General features: G+C 42.9%; 1 protein-coding gene across 2 annotated transcripts in view; it reads left to right on the forward strand.

Annotated features, from left to right (window-relative positions):
* MAP3K5 (mitogen-activated protein kinase kinase kinase 5) overlaps positions 1-15,550 on the forward strand; it is a 1,111,277-nt gene that overhangs the window by 639,077 nt on the left and 456,650 nt on the right. The window lies entirely within an intron of this gene.

The raw sequence follows: 15,550 nt of genomic DNA on the forward strand, positions 1-15,550 counted from the left end.
TTAAGTATGAAAGCGACTACATGCTGGTATAATACTTTGGTCAAATACATAAATCAGTGGGTGAGCTTGTGAAATCAGAGCTCTCAGCAAACGTATCTTACGGAATTAGTAACTGGATTGACGTTAACCTCGCAGAGACACAGGACAGCAATCGAGATTTATCATGGACAGAGCTTGAGACCATACAGAGCCTTGTGTTAAAGGGTAAAAAAGACAGATATTGTATAAAAGCTAAAAGACTATGGTTCGTATTACAGAAAGAGTCCCGCTTTCTGTTTCTCGGTGCATTGATTGAAATAGGCATTGCTTGGCCTGTGCCCGCCGGTGCACCTTGTTAAATGTGTGCCCTGGTGCATACTGGGGTAGCACATCCTTTCTATAGTATAGCCCCAGGTGCACATTGTTCCAGATTACATGCAGCCCACCGGGAGGTGGTACTCTGCTGAAAAGTTCACTTTTCCAGTACGGGAAGTGAAGGTGCTTGGTGTCTGAAAGCACCTCCCCAAGTAAAGCAATAGATGGATGAACGTGCAGCCTGAATGGGCCTTTTGTGCAGTCTACTTGTGTTAACGCGCATAAATCACTGAGCACTGACAGCACTGCCTCTCTAACTGTGATGATGGGTGTGATTTTCGAGAACTTTACAGCAGTTTACAAAGTGTTTAGTCAGAACCGGATTGCTAGCTCAATTTGGAGCGTGTTTGAATACGAACAGTGACTCTGCATATTTTAATATGACTATCTTGAACTAGCGGTCAGCTGTGACCGTTATTATTATTATTTTTTTTTAATTCTCAGTCTCAAGAGGGACTGCTGGCATCTCCCAATAGATGCATCACCTACACAGCAGTTTTCCAACCATGTGGCAGTTGGTCACAAGTCGCCGAAGTGGGTGGATGCAGGAGTGCTCACTTTGTGGACGACACTTTGAAGGACCATTTTAGGTGACCTCAGTGCTTAATTTAAGCCGGTGGTTTCTGGTGCTCAGTACCAGCACTTAATCATCAACACCAACGCTTTTCATGACCACCAGTTGAAGACACATTAATGTACAGGGAGGTCGTGTTTTGCACAGAATCTTAGGTTGTTGAGACGACATAGAGTCTCAACCTGGTTCCCCAGCTCCGAAGTTAGTCAAAAAACAGAAGGCACAGAGATGGATACGGGACATTAAGACAAAGGAGCCAGGTCTGGGGGAGATCCCCTTGGAGATTGCACAGGCATTCGCGACTATCTGCAAAGTTTCAACAGGGCCCCCGTACCCAGGCCGGACAGGTCAACCTGGATGAATTTGTTAGGGGTATCCCGACCCCCAGACTCGAGACTGATCAGAGGGATTTGCTGGAGAAGGAGATAACTGAAGGGAAGGTGGCCATGTCTATATCCCAACTACATAGTGGTGAGACCCCTGACCCCAGTTTATTCCCACTGGAATTCTCTACGTTTTTGAAGTCCAGAATAGTAGTGCTGATGCTTAAAAGGTTTACTGCACTAGAAAATAGGTCAAGGTGCCAAAAGATCTCAGGGAGGTGATGATGTCCTAATACTCAAGGAGGGGAAATTGCCCGGCGATTGTGCCTCCTACGGGCCAATTTCACTGATTGATTAACGTGGAAACTAAGACTCTAGCGAAAATCCTGGCAAACCGTCTGGTACAAGCAGTGTACTCAATCCGGTTTTATGCACTACAGGACCACAAGACATAACATGAGGCTGTTGATGGGCTGCCTAGCTCACTGTGATAGGCTGGGTGAGCCGGGAGGTCCTCTTGTCCTTGGACTTCCAAAAAGGCTTTAGATTCCCTGGAATGTCCATATATGATGGCCATACTCGGTAAGATGGGCTTTGTTCCTAGTTTCCTGTCTTGGATTGGGCTGTTATACAGAGACCTGTGGCTAGGGTCCGAGTCAATCGGGTGCTCTCTGGGAAATTTGGGCTGCCTAGTTGCACCAGACAGGGATCCACTGGCAGTCTGGATCCGCATGGATGTGCTGGTACGTTGCCTCTGCTGGGACCCGGGTTGGAAGAATGTCATCTCATTTTATGCTGATGACATTGTGTTATATCTGGCGGTCCCTTAGCACTCTCTACCGAGAATCCTGCCCATTCTGAAAATCTTTGGATTGTATGCAGCGATCCTTAATAATTAGCACAATTTGGTGGCTTCAGGTGGGAGACTCAGGGCTTCCGATACCTTGGAATTTTCATAATGCCTGATTGGAACACATTCCTACAGAAAAATCTACTGAAGGTCTTTGACCTTTGGGGGATGTGTAGAGGTGGAGGAGACTCACGTTCCAGCCCACTATAAAATGATTTACTTGCCCAAATGTTTGTTTTGCAAAATACCCCTTTCCAGTCCTGGATACATTTAAAAAAAATGTTAAACTGTGGATGAGACCATGAGAGTGCTGCTGTGGGATGGAGAGGTACCCAAAATTACCTTGTGACTTCTGATTAGGCGCCCTGCAGATGGGGGTATTTCCCTAACAAATCTCCTGCTTTACTACTGGGCCACACAACTGCTGGTGGTAAATCTCCCCCAGAAGTTCCCTGGGCACTGTCCCTAACCCCAACATCATAAGACGCACCCTTCATCACATCACACGATCATCCCATCCAGCCAGACACCTCCTCGTAGGTAACTTTCCATGCGATTTCGATGTTCCCAACACTGGCTCGATGCCCTTGATTCCCAGGCCTTCCCCTGTGAGAAAGTACACCATCCCACATTATCAGCACCTCTTGTTCATATGTATCCTCTCCTCCCAAAGCCTAACTACTAAAATAAAAACGTTATTCTAACTTAACAAAGACTATTTTCTTTACCTGCAACAGAATGTGAGAAAGAAAAGATTATGCATACCCATGAACCTTACGAACAAGCCATCTGAAGAGCCAGGGAGAAAAACACAGGGGGCCTACAAATTCGGCTAACATAAGAATGAATGAAATGTCATGAATCACACTTCTACATGGGTATTATTACTGTGCTCATTTAAATCAATGCATCATATAACAACAAACTAATTTCTCATTAATTATTTATGAAATCACATCATAGCTTCATCATGTGATCACAATTACATTTGCAATGTTAATTTCTTCACATTGTCAGAAATATCTCTGACTTCACTTTACACGTTATTACCTTACACGTTCTAATAACCAAATGTTAACAAGACAAAGGATTATGTGCAGGTGTGAACTACCCACAATTATAATGTACCCCTTCAAATTAAGAGCACAGTCGCGCTCGATCACCAGTTATAAAGCTCTGCACTCATGATATTGCCTTAGATTTTTTCGGGGTTCTGGACGGCTGATTAGCCAGAAACCGGTTCCAGGATGCTTGTTTCTGGTCCAGGGAAGACATGCCTTGGTAGTTCAGGCTGGACTGTTCCCATGAGGCACAGGGTCAGACCGATTTGCATATGGCCATGTCTGAACTGGGGTGGCAGAGCGGGCTAAAGAATGGTGATGGATTAAACCCAGATCAGTTGACTGGGGGTCAGTGCTTGTATTGTCAACGCTCCGTCCATCATTTCCTTTGGTTTTTCTGGAAAATATTATGACTGTCTATGCTGTCCAACTCTACACCAAATTAGGGGGATATATGGGATAAATGCACCAAAAACCGAGGTGCTGATATTGAATGCTCCTCCCACAGATTTTCCTGCAATATTACACCATAATTATAGGGAGAGATCTCGGGGTTCGATTGGTATATTTTAAAAAAAATAAAATATACTAACTCCTGGCATTAAATTAATTACACTGCTCTGATTCTCACGGCAAAAGACTCTCTTCATATGGCACTTGCCTTCCCAGTCTTGGGTCTATTCTATTTGGCTGCTGTTGCCTCTCAGATACCAGGCTTTGTGTTCAACGACGACTCCTTCAGTAACAGTGTAATGAAATCTGTGTTAAGTGACTGACATTCAAGACCCCCCCCAGCATTCTCAAGCTCCCTAAATCCCCATAGAAGTTATGCTTTCATTCCATAGTTATATTTTCTAAGAATAGAACTAGGCTTTTTAAAGTACTAAGTATCCCATCACTCCATTTTGAGACCCTCTCACTGAGTGAAAAGTGTTTCTCGCAGCGGTGACAGCAGACTGGGCCGCCCTCTGAGCCCCGTTTGGGCAGAAGGAAAATTGGGGCGACGAGTTAAAAGGCAGCTCTTAATTTCCACCAAGGCTTTCACTGCTATCTTGTAGATGGGGATTGGCTGCATATGTGTTACCTGTCCTCTGCGCAATTTTGGGCTGACAGTTTTCTCTCTCATAGTGTACATTTTAAAGTTCACTTGATGCCTACTCCTAAAGTCAAATATGTTGGCCTGCTTTAGGATCTACTACTGTTGAAAACTCACAAATTACCCTTGTTTTAATTTCCTTATTAATTACACACTTTTTAATAACTACCTATTGGAAAGTCCCTTACCATTAACTTTTGACCAGCGGATTCACAATGTACAGAAAGTTGAACATCAAGAATACTTTTTTATGTTCATTCTAAATCTAAAGAAGAGGGATATTTTAAAATCTGGGGAAGTTTGATTGCATAATGATATACATAGAAAAATGCCAATGTCTGCCATTGGACTCAAGTTGACGGTACTGTATGTGTTTTTGTTCGTTATCTTTAGTTTATGTATGCCCTGATAAAGAAAATTAAAATGCTTATGAATATTGTTTAACCATGTCTTTATTAGTTGTATTAATACGTATATTCAAATATATTGGACAGTCAATACAGCGGACTTAAAGTAAATGATTATTGTTACCTGATGAAACTATTATCCTCGTAGGAGGAGCAATCTTTATAGTGTTGTTTTGCTCCAAATGGTTGTTAATTGACAGAAAATAATAGAGGACATATGTATAAGCGGACCTCTAGGTTTCTGATGACTATAGGTTAAAGCTGCCGATGTAGATTAAGCCATACCTTTAGCGTGAAATCTTTCTCATACTCTGGAAACAGAAGCATTTCAAATAGTATGGTATTTGCGGTGGAATGATACCTGTTATTTTTAGGTCTGGAGTTAGACCAGGCCTTTTTTTTTTTTTTTGTATAGTAGTTTTCAGATGGCCCTCTTCATCCATTGGTATGTTATTCACGTGCTGTTTCTGCTCACTGCAGTGTACAGCTTGGGGCACTGAGGCAGCCCACTTCCGCCATTGGCTAACTTCACTATGAAGGAAAAGCATTCTGCTCTTTTACAAGGAGCACAACTGCACACAATTTAGTTCCCTTAGGGGCCACGGACTACTGTGATAATGGGTGCTTTTTGAAACCAAAATATATTTTTGCCTTTAGCCAATGGTTTTTAAAAAGATTTATGAGGGCTCCGCAGCTTTGCAAATAATGTTTTGTGAAAACTATGGCACGACACAGTAAACATTGACAACGCCAAAAGGCTGGTGTCCAACAATAGACCTGTTGGCCTTGCCAATACTTGTCTCATTGTTCTATTCTCTCTCTTCTTTGTATCATTTTCAGCTGAAAGACTCTCCAGAGAGCCTCCAGTATAGAAGGCAAGAAATGTTCAAAACACCTAAAAGCAAACGTTTCACAAGAGACTGATGTAGACGGTTGAAAAAGTCTCACATCCTACATTTGATACAAATTCTGCAGATTGTGAAAGCAGTGGGCCTTTAAAATTAATTTTATTCTGTTAACTTATTTCTAGGAAAACTTGTTCACAATGTTATTGATTAACTATAAACTGGCACACTAGAATTATGCGATTTTGTGGCAGCGGCGGTTTCTGCATAATCATGAACTTGATTTATTTGCACTTAATCCATCATCTAATGAATAATGCACAGATTTTAACAAAAATATTTTGGTTTCTTGGTCAATTCGATCAAACGTTACTAAAAATGTGGCAACCCATGTTCCTGTGCAGTGAAAGCCCTTTAGCAAAGCTTGAATGGTTATGTTTCATTAATTTAATTCTGTATTTGCTAAACTGGTGCTAATGAGGTTAAATATTTGACTAGACAGTATTACTATTTGTACAAATCGGTGGCTTGCGTAGCTCGAACGTTTCATTTTTAAAATTAATTTGGTGGCCAAATGTAGAACATTATAAAGATCAGCAGCGGCAGAAAACAGGAAGGATGCCCTGTGCTGGCAGGAAACTCGGAATTACTGGTGTCAGCTGCGAAGAATGTTTTTTCAGGCCCTCTGTCTTCAAGTTTATAAATAGCGGTGAGGTGTAGGATGTGAAATCTTAAATATGATGCGTGATGGTGGCTGGCCGGAGCTCGGCCTGAAATTAAGTAAAGATGCAAATATAGCGCCGACTTTAATCAGCCTAGTTAGACTTTTTTCTGCTTGTGAAAATCAAATGTTGTGCTACGAAATGAAAAGAAAAAAATATTTTAAAACGTCTCGGGAGCATGCTTAGAACCTGAGGACGTCTGCTACACAGGGGGAAAAGCCGCAAACAAACTTGAGTGTTGAACTTTCTCATTTTCGTAAAATAGTAATGAGAGAGAACCCCTAAGTTGATTATGAATAGTTGTTTTTATGACATATCCTGATCCTTTTGTTAATGTTTTTAGGAATTTTAATCATGTTACCTATTCTCCCAAATGATAGTGTTGACGTAAGAATGTTGCTCAGATAAAAAACGATTTTTTGCAAATATCTCGATTGAAAAAGAAAAATGGCTATTTTGCACAGCTTTTACAGCTGGCATGCAATGTGAGCGTGGTGAAGAACTACCCCATCCCCTCACCCTATCTCCCACTGCATGTGGCGCTCTTAGGATACCAAAGTCCGGAAGTGGGCTTAGACCCCTGGGTCAGCCGAACACAAGGAGATGCCTTGTGCTCCCCTCACACACCATGCACCACCTGGATAAGAACAGCAAAATAGTCGTCTTCTTCATAGTGGTATGAGCCTGTCTCTGCTGGCGCTGTGATGAGGCAGTTGAAGACTGTTCTGGTGGGGCCCCGTTTGCATTGGGCATTGTACCATTAAATGTGGTCCTTGCGGGCCGAGTGGTGTAAAGTGCTCCACCTCTGGGCCTTCCCAGCCGGTGGAGCACACCACTCGGAGTTTCCACAACCTTTCTGCTATATGTAGTACACACCACCAAGAGGGAATCTCGGTAACTGACGGATTGTACCTACTTATCCATTTAGAAATAATCCTCAATGTCTTTAAATGCATGAGTATTTTGAACCTCGAGATGAACGTCTGCAAACTCTGGTGCAGAAAGACTAATGGTGGAAAAGACTTTACTACTGTTGAGGCACAGAAAGGTCCCCTGTATGGCTTGGGACATAAAAACAAGCTGTCGTTTTTAGGTCTCGCGACCTATCGATGCGCGCAAGCGCATCGAGCGGAGCGAGAATTCAAGTGCTCTAAATCCTCGTGAAACCAAGGGCTTCTTGCGCTGCGGTTTTGTTTAAGTTCACGTGAATCACGTGATCAAACAAGCACGCGCATCAGCCTCCCTCCCTCCTAATTGCATTTTTTTAACGGCCGCCGCACAGCACATCAAAGGGCTTTGCCCAGCGTGCGCTCTGCGGCTACTCGGCTTCTCCTCCCCTAATTATTCATGGCTCAGTTTCCCGGCGCACGCATTTGTTCACATTTTTTTCGCCGCTCTCCCCACTCGGCCCCCTCCCCTGCCCGCCGTGTCGCATTTCTCCTCCCCCTCCCCTTCTCTGCCTTCCATTCCGTCTTGTGTTAATTTATGTTCCTTCGTCCACACTATTTCCTTTTTGGGTCTGCCTCGGGCTTGTGTTTACGCATGTTCATGCGCTTCCCTTCTTAATATTTTTTTTTTAACAGCTGCTCTTGTGCGTACAGTTGTTAATTAATTGCAGCTCTTGCAGTTGTAAGCTATTTTCTAAATTACTTTTTTTTAAATAAAAGGAAGTGTGTGTAGCTGTTTGAACTGCACAAAATGTGTTTATTTATATACTTTTGGACACCACGCGGCTTTTATGTTATCAGCACGACACCCGCTTCAGGGACGCTGCACTTCAGATCATTGTCTTCTTTCCTCACCGGTGCTGGGGGGGAAGGGACATGGCTGCTTTGTTTACATTCCTCCTGCTACTGCGAAATAAAATGAACAAGCATTGGCATAGCCAATAGGTCTCGCTTGTGGGACCTTATAAGTATTTAGTTTTGCAGCACAATATCCTTGGTGCAACAAGGATATTGTGCTGCAAAACTAAATACTTATAAGGTCCCACAAGCGAGACCTATTGGCAATGCCAATGCTTGTTTGACTGCCCACCTCCGCACACACAACAATCATGCGTGTATAATGGAGGCATTTGTGACCCGGGCTGGCACCCAGAGGTGGGCACTGTAATATGGAGAACTATACCATGCTTCCCCTCCTTAAAGACCATGACTGCCACCAGTACACAAGACTGTAGGCAAGAGACTGTGGGGGTTGATTAGAGTAGCAAGTCGGACGTGTTTACCTGACCCAGCTTGGGAGGGAACACTACAGGCCTCTCCCGCATATTTAAAGTGACATACAAGTACCCTGCTGCTAGGCCCTCACCCATCAATATGCACAATTTTAAAAACATTTTATTTATTTATTTATAAAGTTTTATACAGCACGAACATGACCCACGGGGGTATCAGAGCGCTTTACAGTACATCATTATCACATATTATACATACAATCGGGAATCACATATAATACAAATGAGGTAGACATTGCTGTTTGAGTAAAATCGGTGGCAAGTAGGAATCAGAGAGTTAATAGTTTAGGATGATAATTTGTTCTTGAAAAACATTTTCGCTTCTTTTTTGAAGACAATAAAAGATGATATTCTGCGTACGACTGGGGGAAGGCTGTTCCAAATCTTCGGAGCGATACCTGAGAAAGCTCTGCACCCAGTACTAATTTTGTGTAAGGATTGAGGTTTTAGTAGTAGTGAGCTTGCGCTTCGGGAATGTCTTCAACCTCCCGATTGCTCTAGCTTTTGTGCTTAGTAGCTGGGTGTGCTGCTATGTAGGGCTTTATGTGTCATGCAGGCGATCTTTAGTTGTATTTTTGACTCATATGGCAGCCAGTTCAAAGCCTTCAGAGTCGGGGTGATGTGGTTATGTCTTTTTATTCCGCAGACCAGCCTGGCCGCAGCGATAAGCGATGCCCTGATCGGTGCTAGTTTGTATTTTGGAAGACCGCAAAGAGTGGTGCTGCCATAGTCCAGTCTTGGTGGTACTAGAGCCTGGACCGCCATTTTTAGATCCGACTGTGGGAGGAAGGGTTTAAGTTTCCTTAAGATACTCAGCTGAAAGTTGGCCCCCTTTGGTGGCATTGTAGGTTTGTTCCTGCATATTTAAATGTTTGTCAAGGGTAACTCCAAGGGATTTTGTGGAGTCAATGATGTGTGGTGTGCAATCAAAGAAAGTAAGATGTTTCAGCCATAAGTCTATCCTGGGTGTGTGATTGGGAGGGAAGATGAGGAGGTACTCCGTTTTCTTGGTATTAAGCATGAGGTGGTTGCCATTGAGCCAACTTTGGGTATTATGAAGAATGGCGTTGAGGGAGATGAAGTCATCTGGTGAGGAGATTTTCATATGTAGTTGAGTGTCGTCCGCGTATAGGTGATATAGAATTTTTTCAGAACTAAGCGCATTAGCAAGGGGTTCCATGAGTAGATTAAAAAGTACAGGTGATAGTGCTGATCCCTGTGGAACTCCTAGTGTGACCATGGAAGGTTGAGAGAATGATTGCTTCAACTTGATTCTTTGGGTTCTGTTGCTTAGGAAGGAGGTAAACCATTGTAACACTGGACCGGTTAGGCCCATCCTTTGTTCAAGTAGGGACAGTAGATTGTCGTGTTTAACCGTATCGAAAGCGGAAGATAGGTCAAGAAGTATCAATAGGCACGATTCGTTGTGATCTAACATTTTTAAAATGTCATCCATTATATGGGTGAGGGCTGATTTAGTACTGTGACCTTGACGAAAACCGGATTGGTGCTTATCTAGGAGGTTGAAGTTCTCGATCTGCTTATGTAGAAGATGAGTGTGGAGTGTGAGTGGCACATGCGGCCATAGCCACTGTGAAATCCATTTTGCATTTGCTACATCCAACTGGTACCTATGATAGAAGGTTGCAGAGAACTTCCAGACAGCATAGATGAAATTCAAAGCTTCTTAATGTCTTTCCAGGTATCCATTGCAGTGGGTCAGGCTTTTGGGTACGGAGAAGAGAATACTGAGCGTCCTTTTGAAGTTTAGATATTTCCCAATGCCCTTTTTCCCTTTCCAGGCACATTGTTCACTGTAATGACTACCCCCATCCCTCACAGGTTAATAGGTAGTTAAGGGGGTCAGCTTCCATTTCTTTAATACCCTTGTTTGGGGTATCTCCTGACAGGAGACTCCTAGCTCCTCCACACCTTCCTACTAGCACATGGTATCAAAGACCATGATTTGACGAGTCTGAGTGGATTAAGCAAGAGGCAGAACTACTCAGACTGTTCTCAAAGTTGAATATTGAATCAAGAGGTAATACTCAACTTAGGACTGCAGTCAGCAGTTTCACTGGACTGAGTTGTGCCAAGAAGGATATCAGATCCTGTTCACAGAATAGAACATTGGACGTCGCCTGACTCACTATTTCCATGGGGGTGGCTTCTAGCTTTATTTGGGTGGGACGTTGTTGCCTGGGCCCAAGGAAGCGCTTGAGGAGCAAGACGAGAAGAATAAATGCCGCACAGCCGCCTGTTGCCGGTATGGGTGCTGCCCATGGTGAGCTGATAAATCGTATGCTCACATGTTCACCCCGACGGCAACCTGCATTGGCTGTGCTGGGGAGAAGGAGGTGCATATCACTCGGTGGGCTGTGCAAGGCGCACAGTAACGTTAGCAGCAAGATTGACAACTAACAATGAACTGCAGTCCTGGCCATCATAAACTATTAGCAAGGTCAGTAAGTTATTGGGATCCCAAAACTGAGGGAAACCATCCTATATCTTTGGCTGTCCAAACGGTAACTCTTGGGATTGAATGGCGAACTAGCCCCACGGACAATTCCTCCGAGAGTCCCCTAGAAGGACCACAGGATAATGAGCGTAACCTCATAGACCTGTTCACAGTGAACAGTTTGAACTGCCCCACTTATTCCTGTTGTTTGTGAATTACAATCCATATGTAGCTTCAGGTGCCATATGGTGATAATGTTCAGTAATTCTATTGTGCGTCTACATTACCATACGTTTATTTAAAAAAAATAAGTACTGGCTGGGCTGTGTTTTGTTATTTGATCTCCGATGTTTCATTGAATGCCAAGCCTTTAATCACAAATCAGCTCACTGAGTCTTGGACTGTAACTCTGCTGCCCAAAGGGTCAAATGATAAAGACATGAATTTGTTGATAAGTTTTAGGTTTAATAGTAAGCCCCAGGACACAAGTCCTGGGGCTTAAAAGGGTCATATTTTGAGACCTGTGGCCCCTGATTGCAGTGGAACTCCTGAAAAAGTTCTCAGTTACCTAGTTATTTTTGCCTGTAAATGAATATGCCTTCAAGGGGAACTCCTGCCCACATTATCTTTTTATTTCCTGTAATTGATTCCCTGGCTTCGTGCCCTTGACCAGGTAGGTGTGATTAGCTTTTGTGCCATGTGTACGGGGATAAACAAAGAAGCACAATCTACTCTTTCCAATGTTATCTCTGTGGACCTGGAAGATTTTCTCTGCTGTTCAATTTTATATCTCTCTAGAAGTGACATCAGCTCGCGAATCGCACCATATCACGGCAAAGTACTAGTCCAGTCCCAAAACTCATTCTCCCCTCCAATCACTTTTGAACCTTTGCCCCTAGGCTGTGCACTGTTCCCAAGTGTCCTTTTGGCTTGGTTTTCTCAACACAAATGCCACATACATATACCTATTAGTCTTTTTTACTTCTCATAAGGTCCTGTTTGGCGGGAGCAGGTGGCCCTGTAGCAAACCTTATTGCCTGGGGGTTGCGGAGGTGGTCGATCCACCACCCCACCTCTATGCACATCTAACCACTCAGGTTGCAGAGATCCACCAAGACAAAACCTCTGCCTTTCATTGGACATTTTCCATGTCCATCTTCTAATAATGAGGAGGCTTCCATTCTCCCATTACAAAGGTAGTGTATAGGTTTGAGAAAGAATGCGTTTTTCAAATAAAATGTGTGTGGAGAATATAAATGAAAAATGTTAATAGTAATTTACTGGGTAATTAATAATACTGCTTAGCATAGGAATACCTTGTAGCCACATACTGATCTCATAAGTTGTGAAAATAGGTACCACTTGGATGTTGTAAATACAAAATAGAATACAATGCAATCTATCTAGTGTTGTCCTTCTAGTGGGTACACATTTGAAGGTTGTTTCTTCCCCAGGTAATGCCCTAGTCATGGGCAGCAATCGCTAACCCATCTCCCAAAATGTTCTCCCAGTTTATCTGAAATTTTAGAGGGCACCATCTCCCTTCATACATCACCATTTCCGCCCAATGCATCCATCCTTGCCTTCACACCCTTTCACCCACTTTGGAGACTATTTATGTTCCCGCTCCCTTATTATGTTCCTTTTCGCTATCATCATGCTTACTTTTCATACCCACATCTTTGGGAATGCCTAGAGTTGTGAATTGTGGCATCAGGTGCAGTTCCACTCCCAGGACTTCAGTAAGTTTATTGTTTACTTTAATCCAAGATGTTTAAATGGTGCAACATTCCCATAACACATGTAGGGATAGCGCCTCTCCTAACACTGCAGTACTTGTCCCATCTCATACAGTCTGCTTTTTTATAATATGCTGTATGGAATTGCTTCACTTAGATGAGATGCAGACCCTCTTATATGCTCACCTCTTTGTAGTGCATTAGTACCGCTTCCCAAATAATATCCTCTAAGCTTCCCAGATCATGTGTCCCCGACTCTGACGGTTAAGTAAGCAGTCAGGCCTGTTAATTACCTGGGTCTTACATATGTCCTCTTTGACCATCTTTTCTGTCACAACCTTCTTTTCCAGAGGGCTATCCTTCAGTATCTTTGCCCAGTTAAGCAGTTAGGTTGCCTTGACATAGCAGAAGTGTGCACATAAGTAGGCCTTGGTTGCACTTACATCTCAGAGAGATCAGAGGAAATCCAGTTCTTGTCTGGAGTGGGAGGACAGGCAACTGCTGAATACAAAGTAGGTGTTTCTTGATGAATGAGAACACCACGTGAACGTTGTTATTGTCACATTAAAGTGGCAGCTTTGGCTGGAGTGATCAGTTCCAAATCGACCATACTTTAAAGGCTCTTGACTTTGAGTTTAATGGCAGTGGGCTGCTCTTCTCGGCCACTGGAGATGACCTCTTAAATGAACGAGGTACGATGACATCCAAGCCCTTGCCAGTCACCACAAAGACTTGGATAGTGGAATCCAGTCCCAGGCCAATCATTATGCAGTTTAAGGCTCACAGTACAAACCTACAAGAAGAAAGCTATGTAATGCCCAAAATACTTTGCTCTGTCTATTCTGTATGTTATGTGGCTTCCCAAACAGCTTGGCGTTTTTCACAACTCTGAACATCATGACCGAAGGGAATGTAGTTCTCCACTTTCTTCACTGCCAAGCCCTCTTATCCATGACTCCTGGATGTCACTCATAGGCAAGTGCAGCATTTACCTTTTTCAGATGCCTTCCTTATCCCATCTATTCTCTGGATGAGTGCTTAAGAAATACATATGAAAACACATATAGAGTCCAGATCGGTCATAAGACCAGAGGTTGTGCTTTGACTGTTTTACATGTGATAAAAACAGGATCTGCATGCCCTATCCTGGATCTGTCCAGGAAACGCCACCTATCGGTACTGTTCTGAATTTAGTACATTGAATCATTTAGATGTGGTCTTGAGTTTGAAAGAGGGCTGGCATTGCCCAACCAATCATCTTGACATCCCACCTTCAGGTTTTGTACTGAAAAGGGTCAATCTAAGCTGGACAAACCACTTAGTTTCAAACTGGCGCACAGGATCGTCAAGACAGTCAGCATTTTATTCTATTTTTCCTCCCTGTAATTACAATTCTTTTTTTACTTCAAAGCGTATGTTGGTCGAGGATGTAACACTGAAATCCAGATGGTTTTCCAGGTAGCTGATCTTTCTGCATACTCTTTGAAAGTCATGGCTCTTGCCTCCATTAAATAATATCTTTTCTTAATCCAACTAAAATTCACATTTATTGGCGCTGTCATGGCTACAAATCAAGGCATGGCATTTGCTCCACTTGAGAGCACCCTGATCATTATAAGACCATATCTGACTTTTGTGATCACCGGACAGCTTCAGGATATTAGTTGTAGATAGCTTTGTGAGTGAGGGCTTTGTGTATTTCTGTGTAAATCCAAGCCACAAATGATATGCATGTGTACATTTAAACTCAGTGATTTGAAAAAGCAACTATTGTGTCCCAGGAGGAACAGAACAAATATAATCCCTCTCATATACAGCTTCAGCCTTGGATGTACACAGTAAAGCTATGGGACTTCAGGTGGTGACTACCATGATATGCTCAAATAAGCTGCAGCCCTTAAACAGATAACCTAGTTCTGTCCTTCCCTTTGCTGCTAGTAACGGTTGTATGTTTGTGAACAGATTGCATCACTACCTTCGTCTTTGTACGCGGGCATCACATACCCATGCCACTGTCTTTGCTTGCTACCTATAATCACGGTGAGCGCCTCATCTGTCATTGTTATCCAGCATATAAAATTCAGCAACTGTGTCTTCAAGGAATATGCTAAAAAGTTCTTACTGTGCAGCTCACAAGGTATATACCACTAGACGCCCTCGTATCTCTGATGATCTGTAACTTGCATTGTATACAGTATGAAGACTAAATACAGTTAAAATACATGGACATCTTTGTCTGAGATGCCAACTGTGGCAAAAGGGCCAAAATGCACTTTTAAGTCAAGAATAGCACTTGCGCTCAGTCACTGATAGACAGTTTTCTAGGTTCAGAGTCCGGTTATATTCTTTCTTCACCTTCCATTACCAGAAGAGAATGTCTAGCATCTATAACACACACCCCTTACACCATTTACTCTGTGAATGGCAATATTTAGCATTTCCTCGTTGGACCTTAGTCACAAACCAAACTCAGTTTTAGTAAGAACTCAGCAGTCTGTCTTAATCCTTAAAATGTGGCCCCAGAGCTGACCGAGTTCTCTAGATGAGGTTCCGCCAGTATGCACGACCAGGCTGGCTCAGCATTCCAAGTGCTTCGTGCCTCTCATTGATCTCCTACTAACATTTGTATTTACCTTTCACCAACTTCCACAATAATTACCGCCGTCATATTGTCAAAAGTCATCGACCCCTGTTCACCTTTTTAATTTTTACATTTTTAGTCTTAACTCCCATAGTCGTTATTGTCATACGCCCATTAATATTCATAAGATAAGACAGTAGATGTGTGCTGCATAGTTATAGAGTACATGTGGAATTAAGAAATTTGCCAGGCAAGGGATGTCCTCTATTTAATCAGATCCTCGAAGTCTATCTGCATGAAT

Source organism: Lissotriton helveticus, chromosome 6 (assembly GCF_964261635.1).
Source record: "Lissotriton helveticus chromosome 6, aLisHel1.1, whole genome shotgun sequence".
Taxonomy (NCBI): domain Eukaryota; kingdom Metazoa; phylum Chordata; class Amphibia; order Caudata; family Salamandridae; genus Lissotriton; species Lissotriton helveticus.